This window comes from Phocoena phocoena, chromosome 18 (genome assembly GCF_963924675.1).
Source record: "Phocoena phocoena chromosome 18, mPhoPho1.1, whole genome shotgun sequence".
Taxonomy (NCBI): Eukaryota; Metazoa; Chordata; class Mammalia; order Artiodactyla; family Phocoenidae; genus Phocoena; species Phocoena phocoena.
Window position 1 is genome coordinate 7,858,060 of NC_089236.1, and position 14,224 is coordinate 7,872,283.

Here is a 14,224-nt window from a genome sequence, read left to right on the forward strand (position 1 = left end):
CTGGGGACGGCCGCCGTTGCCGTGGCAACAGGACAGCCCTTCCGACGCTATTGGCTCAAACTGGCCAAGCTGACCCGCCTACGCCCCGCCCGCCCTAGCCTGAAGCTCTTTGCTGTCAATAAAACGGGCAACGAAGAATGACTCGAAAAATCGTAATCTTCGTTATTTACTAGTGGGCGATGGTATCTGACCCTTAGACTCGAAGGAGAAGCTGGGCGGGCGGAGACACACCCCACTCCTGCAGAGACCCGAGATCCCCCGGACGCCAGAGAGGTCGGCCCGCTGTCAGGAGAGCGTGTCGGGAACCGTAGTTCGACTGGGAGACCGTGTCGCCTTGCATGCTGGGATGTGTAGTCCCGGTCGCGGTGCGGGCTGGGAGCCGGCTTTGTCTTGGGGGACTCGCGGGAGAGGGGGTGCTTCCCTTTATCGCTTTTCGCTCGTTTTCCAGCCACAGCGTTATTTTGTTTGCCTGCTTGTTCGGTATTCACTTCTATTATTGTCTAGATTACACCACGGCTGGTGAATTATGAATTAGAAAAAGGAATTTACGTTTCAACTTCTAGTAACAAGCATAAGGGTTTGTGTTAAATATTCTTGTATTCATCAGCGGCAGGATATTCTCTTGTGGAATAAAATGTCAGGGTTCTGTGGGTTTGGGGTTTTTTAAGCGAATTTTAGGTGTGGCGTAATTTGGAAAGCTCTCTGTGGTATCACTTTCTGTTTATTTTTGATGCAGCTGACTTGAACGGACCTTGTTCTGCCCTGCCACTCCCGAGTCATAAATTATAAGTTTTGCTTCTTGCTTGATCAGAATCAGCTTTTGTTTCTTTCCCTGAAAAGCGGTATCCCTGTTAAATTCTTTTCAGTAATGAGACGAGCATAAAAAGAAAAAAAAGAAGGGGGGTAACTCTGCTGGTATTGTCAGGTCTTTTCTACCCTTCAGTGTCCTTTTAAGTTTGCTCCTTGCTGACGCTCCCTCAGGGACGTAGGAATACCTATGAAATCCGTAGGAATTTCGACCTGACGTTAGAAAAATTAAGAGTATGGCAGTCTTTAGGAGGTTAAATCAGAGACAAGGCTAAAAGGCCAGGTTTATATTGCATACAAAATCACTTGTATGTTTGACCCGGCAGTTAGACAAAAGGTACTTAATCCTTACGTGCTTCAGTTAACTCACCTTTAAGGTGGAGAGAATTTAATAAAATAGCCTCTAAAGGTGACTGTATTCATAAATTTGAAAATATTGTTAGCTATAATTATTTTTGGTTTGCTTTACAAAAACTTCTTGACTCCCCCGCCCTCATTTTTTTTTTTTTTTTTTTTTTTTTGGTATATGAAACCCTTATATTAAAATCCATGGAATCATAGCATTTTTGAACAGAAATAGAACGTTGAGATTTTTTGGTCTGCTTCCCACATTTTTATAGGAAGCTTGTACAGAAAGGAGGAAGGAACAGTTCTAGGTCTTTGGAGCCAGACAGGTTTGGATCAGATTCAAATCCTGGGGCAATACTGATATGCTTTATAGTACAGCTTGTGAGAGCCCCTGGAGTTAGACTTCATGGGCTTGAACCTTGGCTATGTATGCTTCTTATGAATTGGCCAGCTCTGTGACCTTGAGCTAATTACCAAGCCTTCCTGTGTGCCACCTCACAGGATATGTGTAATGACTGAAAGGCTATGTAAAGCACTAAACATGCGTCGTTATTATCTGATATCCGTTTAATATTCTTTGAATTCTTCCTGGGGCTTCAGTTTCAACATGGGTAAAATGGACATATACCTATCTTGTTGGGAGATTGGAAGGATTAGATATAAATAAAACATCTAGTTTGGTAATAGATATTCAGTAAGTTGTAGTAATAGTAGTAGTAATACTATTCAAGAAGAGCCAGTACCAGAACTTTTAGCTCAACTTGTACTGTCGTGGATGCCAATTTTGTGTAGCCCCCTTTTATATTTAATCAGTCCACTTTAACTATTTATTTACTGGAACCAGTGAATGAGTAGGGGCCATATGAACTACCACATTTATTATCTAATAATGCATTTATGATGTTCTTAGAATCCTTGTCATTTTTATTACTTTATTACATTTTATTTATTTTGATTTATTATGTTTTTAATATATACACAATTTCTCATACTATTTCTACCATAGTGTCAGAAATTTTAGAATAAAACCAGGTAAAAGTAGTCCCAACAAATTGCTACCTTGTTGTAGATCCAGAAGTAAATAGGGAATTAAGGTGACTTTATCCTAAGTCTGCTAGCAGCTACCATTGCAGTTATTGGGTTTTTTCCCCATATTTGTCTTAGAGAACAAAGAGGGTTCTCAAACCTGGAAGCAGAGACAGCTCCTGAAGAACAACAACAAAAAGACAAAATATGCAAGTGTAAAGGAAAAAAGCTCAAATAAAAATGCCTCTTAAAGAGAGAATGTGCAGTAGATGTGAAGAGCTGTGACAGGTGCTTCCTTGAAAGGAAGGAAGAGATAGGCAAAGAGTGGATATATACATAGACTAATATACATGAAAGTGCTTATTACCTTCAACTTCTGGTGTGAGTCAGTATTATTGTGGTCTCCTCTGTATTCAGCATGGTGCCGGGTGCTGGAGGTTACAGGAGTTCAAACTTATTCTAAATCAGGGTGCCTTTTGTACAGCCTGTCTGTAATGCCAGTACGTCTGAATGCCCAGATATCTGAAATCTTGTCCATTGCAGCCTCTTTCAGTGTTTTCTTTCTAAAGGTTTTTTTTTTTCCTTCTCATATATTAACTTGAAATTTATTCTTTAAAAATTGATTGGTACTGAGACCTCCCTGATGGTCCAGTGGGTAAGACTCTGAGCTCCCAGTGCAGGGGCTCCGGGTTCCATCCCTGGTCAGGGAACTAGATCCTGCATGCATGCCGCAACTAAGAAGTCCGCATGCCTCAACTAAGACCCGGCACAGCCAAAGTCAATCAATCAATAAATATTTTTTTAAAAAATTTAATTGGTACCCATAAAATCTATTTTGTCTTGTTTTTAAGTTATATTAGAAAGAATGATCACCTAAAAATAGTAATATATGGAAAAATCCTGAAGGAAACAAAGACTATGTTTTTTTTCTTCTAACCTACAAAGGATCATAATATTTTACAACAAATGTGGTTAACCAAAACTCACATTATAGGATTAATGTTCATATCTGCCCCTCCAAGCTCACTGAGAACTACTTGCCCCCTGGAGCACCATGGCCTTTTATCCTACCTCAAGGCTTCTGTGCTTGTCTGGCCTGTCTGGAAAGCTCTTCCTCAGGCTCTTGGCTAGGGCAGCTCCCTCTCGTCCTTCAAGGCTCAGTGTAAATCTCGTCTCCCACAGAGAAGGTTGTGAATGCCAACCAATAAACACATCACCCTTCCCGAAGGAATACCCAGTGTTGGTTTAGTTGTTAAGGGGAACCTGGCGCCAGGTGTGGTCACTGATTGGCTTGAGCCAATCAGCACGTTCATTTCCCTTGACCACAGTCATTGGTGCAGGGGTGGGCCCGTGACCTACTCAGCCCAACCAGGGGACTCTGAGTACCATCACATAGAAAGCAGAGATGGGAGCCTTACCTCTCTACCCCACTCCATCTCCATGCCCCCCACCTCCTCCTCCAAGGTCTTGTGAGGTTATGACTATTACAACGCCCTTACTACAGACCTGAAAAGGAAGCTGGCATACAGAGTTGGATAGAAGTGGGAGCCAGTGGCATAGGCCAACCCTGAATCCCACCCTGCCTCTGGATTTAAATTGTGTGAACCGTACGTTTCCTTACTGCTTAGGCCGGCTTAAGTTGGGAGTTTGTTAGTTGCTGACAGAAACATCCTAATTTCCTCTGCAAGGTAGGTCTTCCTTGGCTCTATTATCCGAAGCATCTCCTGGTTACCCGGTTACCCAGTTACCCTGTATTGTTAATCGTTTATTTCATTTCCAATATATACCACAAACTGCAACTATCTTATTTATTTATGTATCTATGCATTAACTTATTTTTTCTCTTTCAGTTGTATGGTTCAGGGAGGCAGTGACCTTGTTTCTCTCATAAACTTGTTAGGAAAAAGGGACATGTATCAGCTTTCCTCTAATACAGGGTTTTTCAATCGTTGATATATTAGGGCAGGTAATTCTTGGTCGTGTGGGGACTGTCCTGTGCATTGTAGGATGTTTAGCAGCACCCCAGGCCTCTACCCACTAGAGACCAGTAACAGCACCCCTCGACCCCAAAGGTGTCCCCGATTGAGAACCATAGCTGTAAGATTTTATCTAAGCTTCACTGGCACAAAAAAGGTACAGTCTTAGGACATGTTTTTGAGAGAAAAAGTATGTTTGATTTCTGAACCACAGAGACTAAGATGGGAAGAACGATGGCCTCATTATGAATGAGTCAGGCAATGCCAGCCTGTATTTGGTCCAATAGGTGTGGAGGGGTAGGATGCCTCCCGTTTAGCTACGGGACATGCTGGTTGTGAAAATGTGCCCTACCCGTTCCAAGGAGTTCATTTTGACTGTGGTTGAGAAGTATTTTTGTGATTTTAAACTATTTCCCTCAGACAAGTATGCATAACTCACCACTTTTCTTTGGCTTAGTTTCCTTGCTTGTGAAATAATAATTTGAAAGCCTGCAGAGTTACTGAAAATTATTAAATAATTCTTACATTTATGGTTACCTTAACCATTCTGTTTTAGTAGAAAAAGGAAAGAAATTTAGTGTTTGGATAACCAGGATCATTGCTGCCTTACATACCATTCTGATTTCTCACCCTGAAAACTAAATTCACATCATGCTATAAATAGATCCCTTTTTCCTCTTCTCTTTGTTTCTTCAGCACATGGGAGAAAAAGCGAAGGGAGAAAGAGGATCCTGTGTCTTCTCTATTCTGAACTATAATGGGGTAAATTCAAAGTTCTTACACTTAAAGATGAGTCATTTCAGTACAGACTATTTGGATTTGCCCTGTAGAAAGGAAGCATCTTCCTTTCAGAGAGGAAATAACCACCAAAGTGTTGGTTTTTTTTTTTTTTTGAACCAGATAGACTCTGAAACCAGGATGTGTCTGAGCTCCAGAGATGTTAGCATTTATGATGGATGCCGTTGGTGGGTGGCACATCAAGTTCTTGGAACTGAGGGTGTATTCAGTTCCTCCAACAAATTAATAATCCACTCAGGAGGGTGGGAGTGGTAGAATGAATAACATTTTCAAGTTGTGTTTTTATTGGACACGTGGGACTGTTCTTACGTCATTTGTGCCAAGTGAAATGAAATCCCTTCTTCGACACTTGGGGAGAGCTGGCTACCTGATTGCAAAGTGAAATCTTGGCAAGGATGGATAGAACCGCAAAGAATCAGTTGTCTCGTGGTGGACAACTAGAGTGGAAAAGAGAGAGACATGAGAACTGAGAGTCACGCAAATTAAAGTTACTTTAATTCCCCAACACAAAGGGGAAATAGCTAAAAGGGTATTTCTTGCCAATTCTGAAAGACAAGGCACTCCGAAATAATTGCACATGACTTCCAGCTGCTTTCTACATCAGCGAGCATAAGGCTTAAGGTCTGTTCGAAGGAATGAGCAAAGCATTGAAGAAGATGTATCCCTCTAACCTCCTAGAGAGGGGAAAACAGTTACTGTTGGGAAGCTGACATTACTGACTAACGACCCTGAAACCAGATATTTAAATTCTGAAATATTAAGTCTTTTTCCTGAGCAAGTTTGTAAACTGTTATTTTTCTTTCTTTCTTTTTTTTCTTTTTTCTTTTTTTGGTCATGCTACATGGCTTGAGGGATTTCAGTTCCCTGACCAGGGATTGAACCCCTGCCCTCAGCAGTGAAAGCACTGAGTCCTAACCACTGGACCGCCAGGGAACTCCCTGTAAATTGTTATTTTTCATTTTAAAGAAAGTACACTCCACAAATATGTTATTGCACTTTATTTTATGCTTGCAAATCCTCTCTTCTGAGGAGTTCACAATTTATCAACTCTTTTCATTTTTTGACTATATAAATTCTTCCCCTTCACCAACTAAAGTATGTCACTCGCCATCCAGCTCTACAAGGATTAAGTCACCAGCCGCTGCTGTCACTGACCTTCAACATACCTTGAAAGGAGTTGACGACAGAGATCAGGATGAGGCCCTCTGTGCTCTGGGAGAACTGGCAGACAGGCCTTTAGAAAGATGTTTTCAGGAAAAAATTTTATGAACCCAATCCTTACATCTTCCCATACTTAGAAAACACTAAAAGCATTCAGATTTTTGTGCTTGTGACCAGCAGTAACTTGTACCAAGATGTGTGCTTGATTGTACCTGTCCCTTCTCCAAAATCACAGGAGCAGGGCTTCCCTGGTGGTGCAGTGGCTGAGAGTCTGCCTGCCGATGCAGGGGACACGGGTTCGTGCCCCAGTCCGGGAAGATCCCACATGCCGCGGAGCTGCTGGGCCCGTGAGCCATGGCCGCTGAGCCTGCGCGTCCGGAGCCTGTGCTCTGCAACGGGAGAGGCCACAGCAGTGAGAGGCCCGCGTACTGCAAAAAAAAAAAAAAAAAAAAAAAAAAAAATCACAGGAGCAGGACCCCATGGTCCTCCCCACCTCCCCCCATATCCTCTGCCTGCCTTTTGTCTGTGGAAAATCTTTAGCCAAAGAATAAGTTTAATCAGAGAAGTGAAAAAGTGCAAAAACAAAGGAAAACAGTCCAACAAGACTAAATAATAATTGTTTAGTCATTAAGCATAGTCTAGCACCTTTAGTTCCTCTTCAAGGGCTGTAGATCTGAGCCATATCCTGTGATCTGTCTTATAGATACTGAAACCCCCAGGTGGAAGAAGTTAACTACCTGATGACCAGGCTGTAGCCATGACATAAGCTGCCACAATTCTGAGGACCGGCCTCAAAGAAATGGGAACAAACTGACCCTGGAACTAAAGACTAACTGCGTTTAAAGCAATCGAGATGACGCTGGTCAGACCACTGCATGACTGATTTCAAGAGGCCTGTCAGAGCTAACCGTGACTGTGCTGTTTCTGCAGGTAGCCCCCTCCCTCCATGTATAGAGCTCTTGCCCCCTGATTGTCTGTGAGGGGAATTGGCCTCTGGATAGGAGTCCGCCCTCCCTCCTTCCCCACCCCCAGTCCGGGTTGCTGACCTCCTCACCCACTGCCCAGGTGCTTAAGCATGCGGGTTCTGTTCCTGTCCAGTTTCTTCTTGGTCTTCCAAGGGCTGAGGGGCCTAACGAGCAAAAGGCAGCCCCGGTCCTGTCTTCCATCATCAATTATAAAAAAGTGCCCTTCTCTCCTGGAACAAACCACAACAGACCGTCTTTCCCTCTGTCCCTGCACTGGCCTTGCTTGGTCTTCCAATGGCGAGGACATGTCCTAAGGACGAGCAGAACCGGCCTAGGCTTGTCACCACTGGGGCAGCGATGAAAGAAAAGGACTGTTTTGTTTCCTCAGAGTATGGAAGCCCCACTTTCACTACTGAGACCTATGACATGTCCTTGAGGATGGCATTTGTCCTTGAACAGAATCAGAACTCTTCCCTGGGCAGAGTAAAGTGTGTCTGTTCGAAAGGGAATGACGGGGTGCTTGGCAGGGAGGGGGGAGGGGGGACCCCAGTACTGAACCCTTCCAGGAACAGCTCCAAAGTACCTCGTTGACTTTTTTCAATAGCAGTGGGGCTCCAGGAAATTAATCATGCATGATACAATAAAACCAATACGGCCAGACCTTAGTGCTTTTAAATATGTCCTTCCAGATTACATAATGAAAATGCCTGTTAGCCTTCAGCTGGACGTGTTTTTTCCTAATTAGTCAACTCTGCAGGCTTGGCTTCACCTACAATGGATGAGCACCTTTGGCGAGCAAGGCCTTCGCTTTGACTGGAGATGTGGTAAGGAACGGCCCGAGGCCCTGCCCTCAGGAAGCTGAAGGGGAAGCAGCTCTTAGGACAAGGTTCAGGGCCTGGCTGGCTGGGCTGTGGATTCGGCGTTAACAGTGAGAGTTTCAAGACGGCGCACTAGGCTCTGTGTCTGGAGTCAGATGGATCTGGGTGTCAGTCCTGGCCCACAACCTCTGGGTGTAAGTCCTGGCATGTACAACCTCTCGTGGGCATGTTTCTTAACCTCTGTGAAATCGTACCTGTAATGTGGATAGGAAACCTACCACATTGTGGCTTTGTGGAGACCAATTAAATAATAGAACATCAGCAAGGTGCCTACCACAAAAAGGAAGCGCGATAAACAGCAGCTGCGGTTGTTATTGCCTGATGACTTCCGGCTCACCAAAGACACCTCCACACTTCCTTCCCCCCGTAATCCTCTCCCAGCACGACAACACGCAACTGCTCACCGTTCATCATCCTTCGCGGGGTGCCGCTGGCATCGCTGCTCAGACAATCGACAGTCACAGATTTCAAAAAGTTCGGTAGATCTGTGTTAACATCTTTGCTGATAATTCAAAATCAGAGAATCAAATTCTAGCAGGGAGATTTAAATGCCTCCTTTCTGCTGTGAGAGAGTCTTGAGAATATTATGAATGCCATAGATTTTAACTTTGTCAGGGTCCTGGAAAGATTAACTTTATTATTTTTTTAACCTTTATTTCTTTTACATGGTTCTTAAAGCCCTTTCCCCCAGCGTTATTTTATAACGCATTACATTTCTGCTTAACAGATCACTATAGTGATACTAGTACATTTTCTAAAGGAATGTTACAATACCATGCACTGCATGGACTAGTCAGCCACCCTTGTTCAGCATGGGAAGTGTCCCCAAGTCTAGCCACTCATCCATTCATCCAACAAATATTTGTGGAATTCCTTCCATAAAAAGCCATTATGTAAGAGTGTTACAGTTGATTCAAAAATTCATTATCAACAGAAAATGTTTGCCTACCTGCTGGGGTGAGGGATGCAGGGAGATATAAGTGAAAAGCTGCAGGGAGGTGAAGGTGAAACCAAGGACTTAGGGACCAGAGAGAGCTATGCCCAAACCTCACTCTCTATCTGTGTGACTCTAGGAAGCAGCTTAAGCTCTCTGAGCCTCAGCATCTTCATTTTCAGAATGTGGACCCACCATCATTCATTCAACAAACACGTCCACTGTGTGCTAGGTACGTCTCCTTATTAAATTCATTTACTTATGCTCTCCTGTTAAATACCACAGTGCTCTAAGACATCTAGCCAGTAGATCCTCAACAAATGCTATTTTATGTTCTCCTGTGCTTCTAACTTATATATTCATTTAATAAACTTTGGGGACTTCCCTGGTGGTCCAGGGGCTAAGACTCTGGGCTCCCCATGCAGGGGGCCCGGGTTCAATCCCTGGTCAGGGAACTAGATCCCACATGCCGCAAGTAAGAATTCTCCTGCTGCAACTAAAATAATCCTGTGTGCCGCAGCTAAGACCAAGCACAGCCAAATAAATAAATATTTTAAAAAGTAAATGAATAAGTAATTTTTGAACCAAGCCCAGTGCTAGGAAGCAAAAAGAGATAAAGACCACACCTCAAGCTTCCCAATCGAGTTGGGGACACAACCCCTAAACAGATAATTATCCAGGAATCATTGTAATGACAGCGCTGTGCATGGAGCATTGTTGGAACATTGTTGTTGGAACAATAGTTGGAAAAGAAGTGAGAGCCTAGCCCAGCCTGGGGCAAGGGTGTGGGAGGGGGAATAAGTTGTTGACCCCTGAGCTGAGCTGAGCAGGTGGAGGAAGGGTCCCCCATCTCAGGTCCAAATGTGCAAATGCACAGGAGGTGCTGAGAGCTGTGAGGACGAGCAGTTTCTGAAATAAGGAATGGACAACAATGATGTAAAAACGTAAGCACATCAGAGTGAACACATACTGTGTGTTTCCAGACTGCCTCTGAGTATGAAACTGTAAACGTTCCGAGTCATAGCACTGGCTCTCCAGGAAATTGATCTACACAAGTAAAACCCATATGCCCAAATCTTTGTGTTTTTATTTTTAACTTTTTAATTAATTAATTAATTATTTTTTTGGCCACACCGCGTGGCATGTGGGATCTTAGTTCCCGGCCAGGGACGGAACCTGCACCCCCTGCAGTGGAAGCATGGACTGCCAGGGAAGTCCCTTTGTGTTTTTAATATGTCCTCACAAATTACATAATGGAAATACCTATCCGCTTGACTTTTTTTTTTTTTTCAATTCTGCACTTTCCTCATTTGGAGTAATCTGGATGAACCCAGTTCACCTGACTGGGACTTTTAAAAATAGCATGATGGAGTCACGTGGTTGGTGAAACCTTCTAATAATATCAAGATGGTGCTTCGTGTCCTGACTGGAGGAGGGTGACCCGCTGCCCTACTGGCTCGAGCCACTCACTATACCCCTGACCCAAACCCAATGGCCACCCCAAACAGGACCAGTGAGGGGATTCAGTGGGCTTACAGCAGACACAGCGTGACCACAGCCAGGAGAACAGGTGAGCCATGGGAAAAAAAAATCTCTGTTAAAACACTTGTGGGTTAAGAGCAAACCCGAGCGTATCTGAGACCAGAGGAGTCGAAGTGTAAATTGTAGAAATGAGGGTGCTGATGCAGAGAGTAGGAATCCTAGAAACGTGAATTTACTCTCTTTGCCACCCAGGGGAGCCAGAGATTCATGAAAATCTTATACAAAGCTGCCTGAGTTAAGAGCCAGGGGCTAGAAATGTAGTATTTCAGTTTGGGCTTTTGCAACTTCAGGCAACAAGAAGACAACCAACCAGCAAAAAAAGCACAAAAAAGGAGAATGTCTTGATTCACACAACTTGAAAGTTTTGAGGTGCATCTGATTTGGGCTCCGCTATATCCAGGGCCCCAGTGGGCTCGTCATGACTTGTCGCATCTTTCTTTATCCACCTCTCTTGTGAGCTTTGCCCCGCGAGGCTTTCCCTCCTCCATCGGGGGCGTTGCTCACGTGGGGACGAAGCCAGGCCCAGCCCCAGTTTGACGCAGTACCCACCCCGGGAGGAGGAGACGGGGTGGGCGTCAGGCACGTTTTCCAGAGAACCTCCAAGGTCTCGCTGAGCCGGGTGCTTTGTATTTCATCCTCGTTTTACAAATAAGGCTCAGCTGGATTAAGTGATTCCCCGAACGGTGAAGTGGTTAAGTGGTGGAGCCGGAACACCCTAGCGTGCGCTTTTTTTGCAGGGGAGGAAGTGATGGGGACGGGCCTGGAGGCTTTGGCTGGCGGGGTGGAGGGTGAGAGGGGTGGACATGGGTGCAGGTGGGTGTGAGGAAACAGAATGTGCTTTTAGGTAATTCTTCCCTTTCTTCAAGCACAGCCTAAGTCATCACATCCCCAACAGGTGAGTCCCAAAGACTGGGGCAGAATTTTCTCTCCGTTAGGGGCGCAGGGCAGTCTGCGGGGATGGAGTGGGGGAGGCTTCAGAAGCGTTGGCGGGGACAGTACTCCTGTGTGAGCCCGCACGGAGCGGAGCCCAGCCCTCCCCTGGGGAAGGGGCACGGATGGCTGCTCTCAGGCGGGGAGGCTGGCCCAGGAGGTCCTCCTACCATCTGGAGCCCCGCAGCCTCGAGGCTCCCATTTCCCTGTTAGTTGGGACCGAGCTGCTAAATCTGGTCTGTGTAGAGGGGGGCGCTGCCTTGAGTCCAGAGGGGTGGGAACAGCCCACAGAGATGACGCTGGAGGCCAGTGGGGGCAGAGTAGGGGGCCAAATGGAAGGACTGGGATTAACTGTGCGTAGAGAGACTAAACTGTGATCTAGAGGCCTCTAGAAAACAAGGGTTTCTCAGCAAGGAAAGCTGACGTTCCAGCTTCTCCTTGAATGGTCGAGAATGTTCAGGAGAACGCTAGGTAATGGGAAATGAGGTAATGTCCAGCGCACAGATGACCTGGAGACAGATGAAAGCCGAAGCCCTAGGAAGCCGGGCCTCGCTCTTGAAAATTTAATCCATCTGTGACTTGGCTCTAGTTATTGCAAGAGCACAGCCCAAGCCTTACAGTAACTGGTTTTATGCTCTTTGGATTTCCTTGCTTTCTTTTGATTTTACCTAAGAATTTAAAAATATTATATTTTGTTTTAGTTGGGAGGAAGGAAGGAAGAAAAAGAGAAAACAACAATCACACACACACACACACGACTTTTGTGAGCTGTGTTAGGGTCGATGATATTTGGATGGTGCCCAGGTCTCGTCTCGCCATAGTCACCTCCTTGGTTTCTGTAGAGACAAGATCAGGCAAAGGGGACCCCATTGCTGTGAGGCTTTTGCTTCAAACCCCAGTGTAGAAATCTATTGGTAGTGAAGGAGATCCTTTTGCTTCGGCTACCGGCAGACCCGAGGGGCAGCCTGGGCTTTTCCCCCCACAGGATCCACACATATTTACTGCTCTGATAACCATTCAACAAACATTCATTGAGTGTCTACTACATGCCAGGCACCGTTCTAGGCACTTAGTCTTTAGCAGTAAAGAACACACAAATCCTTACCCTCATGTAGCTTACATTCTAAGATAGGGAGACTGACAGAAAAATGACAGCTGTGGTAAACACCATGAAGAAAACTAAAACTAAAGCAGAGTAAGGAGGGAACGGTTAGTACAGGGTAATGTGTGTGTGTGTGTGTGTGTGTGTGTGTGTGTGTGCACACATGCATGCACATGTGTATGCATTCCTACTTTAAATAGGATGGTAACAACTGAGCAGAGACCTGAAGGAAAGAGGGAGTGACATAACAAATATCGGGGGAACGGATTCTGAGCAGAGGGAATAATACGTGCAAAGGCCCTGGGGTAGAAGCCTGGTTGGCAGGTTCAGTGAGTAGCAAGGAGGCCAGTGTGCCCTGAATGGAGTGGCAGAGGCAAGAGTGACAGGCAAGGGAGTCGGAGAGGTATTTGGGATCATCCACGACCATCTGAGGCCTCATAGGCCAAAATAAGATCTTTTATTTGCCCCTGAATGACATGTGAAGCCATTGGAGAGTTTGAGGAGAGAAGTGATATGAGACTCATGGCTCTCAAAGGATCACTCGAGGTGCTGCGTGGAGTCCAGAGCAACGTTGTTCAATAGAAATATAACATGAGCCACAAGTGCAAGTCGTATACGTAATTAAAATTGTTTTTCTAGCAGCCATGTTAACAAGTAAAAGAAACAGGTGGAAATATTTTAATATACTTAATCTATCTAAATTATTAAGAGCACAACCTGTGATCAATCTAAAATTATTGAGCTCGTTAGTACCTTTTTTATATACTAAATCTTCAAAACCTGTTGTATATTTCACTCTTACAGCATCTCTTACTGTAGAAGAGTCACATTTCAAGTGCTTAATAGCCCTTCCTGGCTTGTGGTCGTCCTGGGTAGCACAGGTCTACACTGTAGGGGGCAAGGGTGGAAACAGGGTCGCCAGGTCGGATATTCTTGCGATGGTGCAGATGAGAGAGAATGGTGAGGAAAGAGGAGGCTGGGGGCAAAAGCACCTGAGGGATGAGCGATCCAGAGAAATACTAGCCGTTCCCTAAGACAGAGGGCAGAACTCGCTGAATCTCCCACCCCTGCCCGCTGCAGGGAGGAGGGGGAACCGTGCTGGGAACAACTCCAGGCCTGACACAGGGCCTCACATGGGAGGAGGAGACTCCAAAAGGAGACTTTCAGCTCTGGCTGAGCATTGTAATCCCATTCTCATGACACTCCAGCACCAGGAAAGCCCCAGGTTATTATGGAGACTTGACCATCTTATCAGCAGTCTTCCACACAGTGTGCCCTGGGGTGGGGAGTGGGTGGAAACTCTTATGTTCCCTTTGAGGCCTGAATTTCCTGATTTCTGTTCTTGGCTTGTTAATCTCAAATGCATTCGATAGGTTGGGTCAACCGTATTTGTTTCTTTTTTTTTCTGTTCAGGATGTGTATTTATTTATTTTTCTTTACTCTTTCTTTTTTTATTTTAAATAATTTTTATTGGAGTCGAGTTGATTTACAATGTTCTGTTAGTTTCAGGTGTACAGCAAAGTGAATCAGTTATACATATACATATATCCGCTCTTTTTTAGATCCTTCTCCCATATAGACCATTACAGAATATGGAGTAGAGCTCCCCGTGTTATACAGTAGGTCCTTATCAGTTATCTATTTTATATATAGTGGTGTGTATATGTCAATCCCAGTCTCCCAATTATTCCCACTCTCCCCTTACCTCCTGGTAACAATTTGTTTTCTACATCGGTAACTCTGTTTTGTAGATAAGT